Source organism: Sander lucioperca, chromosome 12 (genome assembly GCF_008315115.2).
Source record: "Sander lucioperca isolate FBNREF2018 chromosome 12, SLUC_FBN_1.2, whole genome shotgun sequence".
Classification (NCBI taxonomy): Eukaryota; Metazoa; Chordata; class Actinopteri; order Perciformes; family Percidae; genus Sander; species Sander lucioperca.
The window spans coordinates 8,861,176-8,872,832 of NC_050184.1; positions in this window are offsets into that span (position 1 = coordinate 8,861,176).

Sequence of the window (11,657 nt, forward strand, 5' to 3'; positions counted from 1 at the left end):
TGGATAGTCCTTCAAGGACTATACAGCGGCATCAACGGGTTGCTGCCATGGAGTGCTGTGCTTCGGTGGCCGCCTTGTTGAATGTAAACAAAAAGATGCTTGGTCGCTTCTCTATCGTCATCGTGTTAAACCCGCCAATAGCGCGCCAGGTGGATAAGCCAGTTTGTGATTGGTCCCTGCAAATTTGTAACGGAAGCAGGAGAGATAAACGTACAGGTTTCCAGCCTGAGCTGCTGGGCAAAATCAAATCACCGGCAGATCGGGCTGGGTTTACTCAGTCTAGTAAGTTGATGTTCTGTGACAAAAATGACAAAAATAAGTTTTAGTGTGTGTTGGTGTCAGATTGAAGGGAGATGAAGACAATGAGAGAAAAGACTTAAATTAAACATCCAGCCAAACTTTTCACTTGACTTTAAAAACTGCACTCTTGCACTCAAAAATATATATTTATGTTTGTTTGCTGAAAACACAAAGCATTAAACATCATTAAAGCTTATTAAACAAGTGGTGGTTGATTTTTAAGAAGAGTTTAAATGTCCAGGTTGGTTACATAGGCTTCATCAGAGGTGAGAGTAAAAATATGTGCATGCACTAGAGCTCTCAGTGCACACTGTTAACAATACAATATTTGTTTATGCTGATTGGCTGATTAGCTGACAAAAGAGATATTAAAATCCAAAATGCTGTCACTGTGGCAGCAAAACCACACGCTTACATACAAGTACAACGCAAACAATAAAAACATCAGGAGAAGCACTCCAGCTGAAGAGACAGAAAAGGGAATGGCTGGAGGAGGAGAGGTGAAGACATGATGAGGGGGAGAAAAAGTGGTCAAACAGATAAGGGGGTTCTACTGGGTTAAACATCATACTGACTGAAGCTGCTGTGAGACAGTAGCAAGAATATCTCATCTCTGTATGTTTGACCGGGTCATGTCAAAGTGGAGACAAATATTGACAGTGATCTCTCTCTCGTGTTTCTGGACACCTGGTGAATGTTAAGTGTAATATTCACTCTCCTTTTAGCTCTGCTTTTGATCTCCACCAAGTCCTGAGGGAAATAGCTGGCTCTTCAGCTGCTAAATGCTCCGCTATGTTCACCAGCTAGTTGCTAACGTTGTCTGCCGTTTGGTGCCGAGCAGGTAGCGTACAGTACAGTCGTCTGCTGCTGAAAACAAAGCTATGAGAGTGATGAAAGTGAATCAAAAACAATGAGCTGAGAGATGCTAAAACACTGCTTAAGGCTGTCTCTGTGTTGCTATGACCGTCCCCTTTCACAAGCAAGCAATCTTTGATCCACTGTTAACTGTTAATTGTTTTAATTTAATTGTTGATAAGAGCAGCTTTAATCCATTTCCCATTTCTATAATACATACTAATAGTCTACATGTACTCATTGTCATGGTACATTGCAGTATTTTTTTTTTATTAGTTCATCCATGTTTTTCAACTGTGGAAGCCTCAAAGAGACAGCAAAAAAAAAATCTGTTTTTACACCACCATTTGCAATTCGTTGTTCAGTACTGCAGCTGTAAGTATACTGTACCTCCTCCGTTTTCTTTGTGCATTGCATTGTGGGAGAACAGTGTCCTTCAACAGCACACTTAAAATTCAAGCAAATGTAGTATGCTGACATCTTCAACCGTGCTTCAATTTGATACTTTTCCAGTATGAACACATTACATACTCAAAACTAGAATTAGCATGTAACACAAAATAGGGACATACTGATAACCATCTGTGCTTATTTTAGGATATACTGTAGAATATTTAGTTCATTTATGGCTGCTTGTGCTTGTGTTTAACACTGATACATTTGAGAATCTTGGCTCATGTTGTTAAATATGAAAATATTTTAATTGATTAATCAACTAATTGTTTCTGCACTAATGGGTGCCGAAACTAGGGTTTTATATCATCATATTTAAACATTTCCTTGCCCTAATTGTGTGCCGATACCGAAATATCAGTTGCTCCTAAGTTGGCAACTGAACAACTTATTCATCATAATGTATCTGAGAGTAGCGTGCCCTCTGCCTCGACTTCTGCAGTTGAGAACAAGCCCGAGGAAAACCATGTGTGTTGGTGTTGTTGTTGTCATATACTGGAGCCCCCTCCCTCTCCCTCTCCCTCTCTCTCTCTCTCTCTGGTGCTCCTCCAGGCTGTTAATGCACTGACTCTAATGGGTGACAAGGCTAATGTGCAAAAACAAAGGGACACAAAAAGGGGGAAAGAGAGGGAGAACAGGAGGAAAAAGTGGCAAGGAAGTGTGGGTAAGAAAGAGAAACGTGTGTGTGTGTGTGTGTGTGTGTGTGACAGGATGTCAGTGTTATTAAGCTTGAGCAGAGCGAGCATGTCCTCGCCAGAGGAGAGAAGCTGTTGATTCGACTGGTCGCAGCCAAGGCCTTGTTGTCCTTGTCCTCATCTCTCTCTCTCTCTCTCTCTCTCTCTCTCTCTCTCTCCCCTCTCCCCATTTCACTCATACATATTATAAACAGGATTTAACTTAATCCCAAATCTCTGCCCCTACTGCTTTGCTTCTTTGTCAGGTTGTCATTGTGAATTACAATCTGCACAGAACCTTCTGTCCTGGTTAAAAATAAATGTTTAACAAAAATAAATCCATGAAATTCTGTCGGTGTGTGTGTGTGTGTGTGTGTGTGTGTGTGTGTCTGTGTCCTTAGAAACTCACTGTTCACCCTAGCAGAGGATGATAACCGCTTCACTGTGACACACTCATACAGAGAGGACATGTGAGGTTCAGATAAAGATCACTGCTGAAATAAAAATGAAATAGCTACTATATGTTGCTTTTCATGTTGTTGCTGCATCCACATATCCTTAGTTCAGGGTTACAAATTTCTCAAAATGTTACAGTACATGCTAACTGCACTGTAGCTGCACTGTTTGCACTATGCCGTTGGAAACAGTGCAAACACTACAGCTAGATTTGTCCATCAAATCGGGAACAATTTGATAATTAAAAGCAAATTACAGAATTTCAACCTGGCTGGAAAACCAGGTTGAAGGAAAATTGGTGTCACTTAAATGGTCAAAATGTACTAACTGAGTCTTAAATAATTTGCTTTATGTGTCATAAATTTCACACTCACTGCACTTAAAAGCAAAGAAGCTTGGAAGCCTGGATTTTTAAAAGGTGTGTGCATGTTCATGAGTCCCTGTACTTTGTTACAATAGCCTTAATGGAACAGAGTGTTTAGAAGCTGCTAATCCCAACCAGTGATGGAAACAAATGCACCTCGAGCCTTGGCCTTCTATTTTTGCCTCCAGCATCCTCAGCACTTCAAGCATGCATCGTCCTGAACCCTGGCTTAGGCAGCTAGCACCTCATTACCATTCTGTAAAGCAGTTAACATAGCCGGGGATGCATTTCCTCCAGGGAGCAGGCAGGAGTCAAAGCTGGGCTGCACAGGAAATTCATATAATTTGCATTTGTATGAGCAATTGGCTGCTTCAGTGTTTCTTAAAACTTATTTATGGAGTCCTTGGGATGCAAGCATGTTCCTGGTGATAAACAAAACAGGCATATTTTTAAGACTGACGTTTTTGACAGTAGGTGATAACTGAAGCTAAACGTCCTCTGTTAGTCAAGGTATTATCGAAATTTTACTGTAATGAAACAATTGAATCATTACAGCCCCTTCCTCAATTGTCATTGGGTTTCTTTAAACCAGTGAAACAGTGCCCCATTTATGTTGCCACATTTGGTAAATATCACTGTGTGAAAGAGTGTCTGTCCTGCGCTCCTGATGAAGGCAAATATCAGGTTTAGCGAGTGAAGTTGGCATTCTGTATTGACATATTTAACAACAAAGCAGCAACACTAGATCAAAGCAGTTTTATTCTCAAATAAAGTCCGATTGAACAACTTCCACTGGCACAGGACAGCTGCAACCCAGACTTGGAAAGCTGCAACTTATCTGTCTTATTCATTTTTGTAGCAACAGGTCTATTTTCAGATTTAGAGTGTACGGTCCTGAGCAAAAGCTCTTGTTCCTGTTCTACTAAAAAAACATCATTAGATGTCGGATTACTGACTGAAAAGTCAAATTCAGTATCAGGGTGCAGTGATTGTCAAACCATCTGGAGAAAAAAGCAGAAACGATATGAAAAGAATTTGGCTCTAACTCGATCTGAAAACTTTCATCCCTGTAATCAGTGGTCAGTGGACAAGAAAAAACTGGCAAACCCCTTGGTTTCTCTGCTGCAGAAGTGCATTTAGCTGCATCCACATTGGCTTTCACCCAAGCAGCAACCACCACAGCTGGTTCTTTTTTTTTTGTATTATTTTTTTGGGCATTTTCAGCCTTTATTTTGACAGGACGGCAGAAGAAACGAAAGGGGAGAGAGAGGGGGAATGACATGCGGTAAAGGGCCGCAGGTCGGAGTGGAACCCGGACCCACTGCGTCGAGGAGTAAACATCTATATATGGGTGCCCGTTCTACCCACTGAGCTATCCGGGCACCCCACAGCTGGTTCTTTTAATGTCAATCCAATGTGCAAGATGCATTACCAGTAATAACCACTAGATGCTGGCTCCAAAAAAGATCTCTATGTGGAGGTCAAAGGTCAAATTTCTTTCTACAAGTCAATATAAGCTGAGCTTGTTTCTCTTTTCTGTTTTGTATTTGTTGCAGTTTTTACATCTTTTTGTGCCATCACGATTTAGCCTCTCAAAACCCAACATCTCGTCCAAGTTGTGAGAGATGGAAACAGGTAAAGTACGGGAAAGCTAGGTGGACCAATCATCTGCTTATTGGAACAAAAACAATTATAAAAACATTCATTAAAACATACAGCAAGGTTTGGAAGTGGAAGGTGTCCCGACTGCCCCACATCGAACCAGCTGGAGAAAGTTCATGAATGACTTATGCTCCCCAAAGAGCAAAATGGGTTAAATGAAGCCTTCAAGAGAGGCATATGTTGGTGTGTGTTCAACTTGACTTGACAGGTGTCTGAACACTTCAACACTTGGCTGTGGTGATCACCACCTGCTTGTCCCACCTCACCTCCGTTCAGGCTTCATGCTGTTTTCTTACTCCAAACAGGCAAATTCAACTTCAGTTTAGTACAGCAACACAGTAAGCGACCTAGTGAAGACCCTATAGGTTACATGTGTTGACTCACGTTGCAAAGGTGCAGACAGGAATGTCATCATTATAGTTGTGACACCCACGTGACATACAAAACTGTTCAGTATTCCACTGGGTGCTATTATTATACCACATCAATGGTCAGTGTGGGCACAACAGTGGGCTACAGAAAAACTCAAACAGTTTGGGTCTTTTTAAGCCCCTGACACACCAACCCGATGGCCAACCGTTGGCAGAAAAGGCAGTCGGACTGATCAGTCGGCTCCCTGAGGTCCAAAAAGTGCCTCAGAACACACTGAAGCGACGCCGACTTGAGAGTACGTTCTGCGGGTGCAGAAGACGTAATACGTCTCCATAACAGCAGGCGGCGCTAATCTGTATTGTCGCCCAAAAAATAAAAACCGGCAGCTGATTGGACAAACGCGTCACGTGGGTCTGGCTGCTCCCGGATTTTTCAACCGGGCAAAATGGCGGCTTCGTTCGGAATACGATCTCATATTTTACAAAGATAGTTCACCGAAACGTGTTTCTGAAAACATTTTAAGCGAGAAATAGGCCATACAGTTGCTGCATCTGTCTTCATTTCAGAACGACAAAGGTCAGTTTAAACGATTTTCGTCAGATTTTGAGACGCTTAGTCACGCTCATCCCACTCGTCATTTCCAGGTTAGCACTCCACCAATCAGATTGGTCATTGAGTCCAACTGCCCGCCCTCCGACCCAGCAAGTCAGGTCGGCCAAAATGAAGGCCGACAGCTCCTCCGACGGACGACGGCACGGAACACACGGAACAGACTCGAGTCACTGACCTCGCCAGACTGTCCGACAGCCGATTATCGGGTTGGTGTGTCAGGGCCATAACAGACTGACCCAAAAGATCCAGGCATTTGCTTTACAGCGACAGCTCTGGGTTGAGAGAGACAAATCTACCAAGTGGGGGAGTGAAGGAGAGGCGTCTATTTTCGCCGTCCAACTGACTGTATGACCTCTCACAGCCTCCTCTGGAGCTGACCCGGCTAGTCATAAATCACCATAAGCTGTTTGGGTCACTCTGAATGAACTGCTGGCTGGATTTTTTTAAACATATTGTTTTCACAGAGATGTATGTGCCTGTTTATGTGTCTGACTGAAATATGACGCCTACAGTAGCCGGATGGACAAACAATATAGACAGACAATCATGACAGGAAACTGGGACATTGATTAATGAGAATAAAGACAACCAAAATTGACTAAAAGAAAAAAGAGGTCTTCTGAATGATATTCCTAGAACATGCCACAGTAAATTAATGACCAACTGTTATTTCTAAGAAATGTAGTCAGTCCATAGTCTTGACCTACAGTAGTTCTGGCCTGTTGGCGAGGTCTTATGGATTTATGTTTGACTCATTAAGTGCATGTTCCTTAGGCTTGTTCTAATACCATGACTCCCATATGATTCACATGCAACCCTGGCCTTGAATGTCAAGTCACAGCAGGTCTAAAGAAAAGTCGTCAAAAAGCCATATCACTAGCAACATCATCAAAATTCATTCTCTGGGCCTCATGAATGCCTGTACAAAATGTCATTGCAATCCATTCAGTAGATTTTACGATATTTCAGTCCGGACCAATATGCAGTCCCTCCAGGATTTCGCGATGTCGCGATCGCGCCAATTCACGCGAATTCAACCAATCACCGCGAATTAACCAATCGCCGCAACTTTTCCACACATTTGACCAATGACCTTAAATTTCCCGCGACTTCAACCAATCACAGCAGTCCCACGTGCACTCTGAGAGCCAATGACCAATCGGGATTGAGAACGGGTTGATCATTTCCTTGTTTTTGATATGAAGACGAGACGTGTGTGTGACTCATTTACCAACAAAACGTACAGCGAAAGACCGTGCAAAACATTTCAGACCGTCCGATACATTTTAACAGCAATGTAGACTTTAACGATTTAAAAGTCGCTGAAGTTGCTGCCGTTATCATCCTGGCTTTCGGCTCTCTGCAGCGGGCGGGGCTACTGCTCCGTGCCCCCCGCGACTGACGCTTGGACACACACAAACACACACACAGACACACACACAAACAACACACACATGGTGGATGCAGGAGAAAAAGGAGATGAGACGACACAATGACCTAAATTGAGGACAGCTAAGCTCTTTATTGTAAGTGCAATGATAAGTTAAGGTCAGTACTTTATCAAACCGTATGAATGTGTGTCCCAGCCCAGGCCAGGATAGGAAAATAACTAACAATGTAAAGATCAACAAGCCACTGACAGATATGTTCAGATTTGATTCATTCAATAAATTATTATTTTTTGTCTTAAAGCCACCAGTCATTTTCATATTATACCAACATTTGCAGCATCCTGAGCCTTTTTGGTAAGGTTACTAGGAAAACTCAGCCCAGAGTAATTTTATTCTCCCCAAACCAAGTTTCCTTTTTATTTTGAAAGAACTATACAAAAAAAAGAATCGCAACTTTTTTGCAACTTTCACTGTCTCCTGCAACTTCATTGCAACAAACATACAAAAGACATCGCAACTTTTATCGCAATTTTTTACAAAAGCGCCCGCGAAATCAGGCATTTAGGACCGCAACAATCTCAAAAAAAGGCCGCAAAATCCTGGAGGGACTGAATATGGTGGATAGACCAACAGTCTATCAGACCAACACTGCCATGCCTAGAGCCACGCTGAGTGTAGCTAAAAAGAACTTCTCAAAGATGCTGGAGGTTTAGTGAGGCACAGTTCATCTCACTCCTATCACAAAAGTCTGACTTGACTGAATAAACAAGATGGTAAAACTGGTGTGACAACAGGCACTCCCAATAGCCTTTGCTAAACATCTTGAAAGAAGTAATGTTCTTTTGAAAATCATCTGACACCTTTTAGACACTGGGGTAGAGATTTGTTAACTTCTCTGGGATTGGAGAAAATCAATACCTTACTTAGAGGTAAACTTCATGTCTTTGCTAAGATACTTATTAAAAAGTACTGGAAGACTCTCTGACTCTCTGACTCTCTGACTCTCTGATCTCTCTGTTGATTTTATGTTACTATTTTTTTTCTTTTATATTGTTTTTTTCTGTGTCTCTATATGTTTGTATGGCTATGCATGAAAACAATTCTGAAATAAAATCTGTGACAACATACAACATACTGTAAGCACATTTGATGAGTTTGGATGAAAACCTCTATGGTCGCTCTTATTATAAAAAAAAAAAAAAAAAAAGAGTATGGTCCTGTTATACACTGTGGATATCACTGATATCAAGCTGTCAATATGTACAGTATATAAATAATGTATATGTGACTGTCTCTGCTGGTGGTCTGCCCTGCAAAGTAGAGGGCACTTTTTTCATGCTCCTCTCTGTCTAGACACACACACACACACACACACACACACACACACACACACACACACACACACACACACACACACACACACACACACACACTTAAAGGCTATAATTTATCTAAGGGGATCAGAAATAGCACAAACACCTCAAAATATAGGTTCTTAAACTTTTTCTCTGCTGTATGTATTATCAGTAAACTTCCCAGCAATCACTACAGAGGCAATTCGCCCAAACTCTCAAATCACTGGAGACTTCTGGAGGTCATCGTAATGTTTTTTTGGCTCTGGTGTCTCAGAAAAAAGGACAAACTACAACCCTATGACATCACTCATATCTGGATATCACCAATCAAAGTGTATCTATAATTCTACATACTTATTTAAAAGAATTGCACATTTTAAAATATGTTGCTAAAATAGTAGGTGGAGGAAAATATTTTAGGCTTTTTGGACAGATTTCAAACAATACATTTCAAAAAGTCACACACATACACACACAGCCACACACAGCTAAAACACAGGAGACAGGTGATGCTGACCCAACACAAATAGACTCAAATCCTTAAGATAAAAGCCGGGTGGTAAGTGCTAGCCGGGGGGGGGAGTCTTAAAACAGACCCGAGAACAGCATCTAGAGGCCAGCGGGTACACCTGCACTCAAGAGGAGACAAACAAACCTCCCCAGCAGCTGGTTAAACAACACACACACACGCAAAAACCTCTAGCTTCTTATTTATAACCTCGCCTACACAGCAGAGAAGAAGCAGCCACACAGACAGACAGACAGTAACAGCTGGTTACTGGAATGAAGCCAAAGAGTTCAGGTCACACAGGAGGAACATTGAACATTAGGTTCAACACATAGAGCAGTTTATGGCTTTAATAATGATAATGAGAAATGTCCACGACAAGTTTCCAAAGTGATGTACTAAAATTGCATACAGAGGGTTACCAACATATTCAATTTAGATATTTGTATATTACATTTTTACTTTAAAAGAAGAAACTCAATTCTTCATATTTGTAAAGCTGAAACAAACATTCTTCATTTAGACTCAGTTTTTTCATCTATTACTCGACTAACTGTTCAATGACTAGTTGTCTCTTTGATTTCAAAGCAATTATGATATCTAGGTAGAAAACAAATCTATCAAAAAATGAAATGAAAATGCAAATTACTGGTGCTGGTTTTAGTTAAATGAGTTAATAGTTTCTAAATTGAGTGTTGCATTTCTGTTTTTTGCAAATCATCATGTCCTCATTCATCTCAAACCTAAATTATGTTCACGACATAAAGTGTTTTGGCATAACTGAAGAGAGAAAGAAATCTGTATATGATCTAATTAATCACGCAATTGTGTCTAATATAATAAAAGCTTGCAGAGGTATAAGAGAACATGTCAATGGCTTTTTCCCAAACATCTCAATAAAGTAACGAACCTGTCCAAGTGGAATAACACCAGGTGAAATGATGAATATCAAATATCCGCTCTTTATAAAGGAGTCAGATTTTTAATCTCGCTAATTTTGATTCAGACAAGTGACCCTTGAGCATGCTGTCTTGCATGTGTGTGTGTGTGTGTGTGTGTGTGTGTGTCATCACATCATCAGTCTTACATTTATGTAACTGACCGGCTGCAGAGCAAATGGCTTGGAAGATTATCACCTCCTTGTTGGCTTCTGATTAAAAGGATATCTGCATGGATTAATAAATCCTCTATTGGAGTAAAACACAATCCTCTGGGTGCTGATGTGTGTTTGAAAATAGGACATACTGTAAATTAGCCACTATTAAGATACCCTTTGGCATACAGACTCGTTGATGATACAGTGTAACAGAGTTGTGTGATGTGACATAATAACCTTTGGCTGTGCAGCACCATATTATGTTATCAGATTGGATATATAGGCTAATATATATTGATTAAAATACATTTCAAAATCAAATAGTTTATCCAGCAGCTGAGCTCAGTTAAATTAACACTCTGCTTGATATTACAGTAAGTGATAGAAGATGACAATTATTCATAATCAGGCTAGATATGGGCTCTCCAGCAATAACATACTGCAGTATACAGTATGTATTTATAATGGAGGCTTGTGTAGCTTCAGTTTCAGTGCTGTGTAAAAATTAATTAGGCCTACTACAGTAGGCTATATATGCCTCTTTTACAGTTATGTGTGCACATTTACGTCCAGCACTGGGGTTTTAACAACTAAAGTTCCTGAAGACTACACAGAGAAGACAACACATGACATTATGAATCAACCAAACTATGATTTGTAACTTAAAATCGGTTTCGTTCTGCAATAAAATCTTAATTAGTGCGAGTCGCCAAAGGGCAAACAGTGCTGGGTCAGCTTGACACCATCATGCGAAAAGTCAATTAGTCACTGTGCCAACTTTACACACAAAGAAGCTTTAGTTCAACAACTTTATCTGTCGTTTTAAGCAATTTAAGATTAAATTCCTTTTATAATGTCATAGGCCATCCATTATTGACAAACTTAATGAATGTGGGAGCTCTCTACCTTGCGTGACGTTCCTCATGTCCGGACTGTGTGTTACAGCAGGAACATGCTGCTGCAGCGCAAGCAGCTACCGAAGGTTTCAAGCTGCGTCTGTGTGTCCACCTGGAGGTGTGGAGGGTGTCCTGTCGAGCCCTGTTGTTCGGGTCGGCAGTGCAGCGTCCTCCTGGTGCCGCAGAGTCTCCAGTGTCTGATTCCACCTGGCAGAGGGAGCGCGCAGCGGGGAGCGGAAATCAATGGGCGCTGAGTGAGTGCAAGTCAATGTGCAGCAGTGAATGAAACCAAACGGGGAGAAAATGCATTTCTGGAATATTGAGCATCGTGTTCACTCGATCATTCTACCCACTCACCCACTCACTCACTCAATCAAATGTAACGTTGCACGACACGTTTACCTTGTAGATGAACTCGGAGGGATATTTTTATTTACCAAAAATGTGGTAACACTTTACAATAAGGTACACAAAAATAGGTAGTTACTGTTTTGAAAGGGTAGTTACTGTTTTTCAGAAGGGTTACCCTTTTTCAGAAGGGTAACGAATGATTAGTTACCCTTTTTTCAGAAGGGTAACTACCCTTTAGTTACCCTTCTGAAAAACAGTAACTACCCTTCTGAGAAAGGGTAACTACCCTTCTGAAAAACAGTAACTACCCTT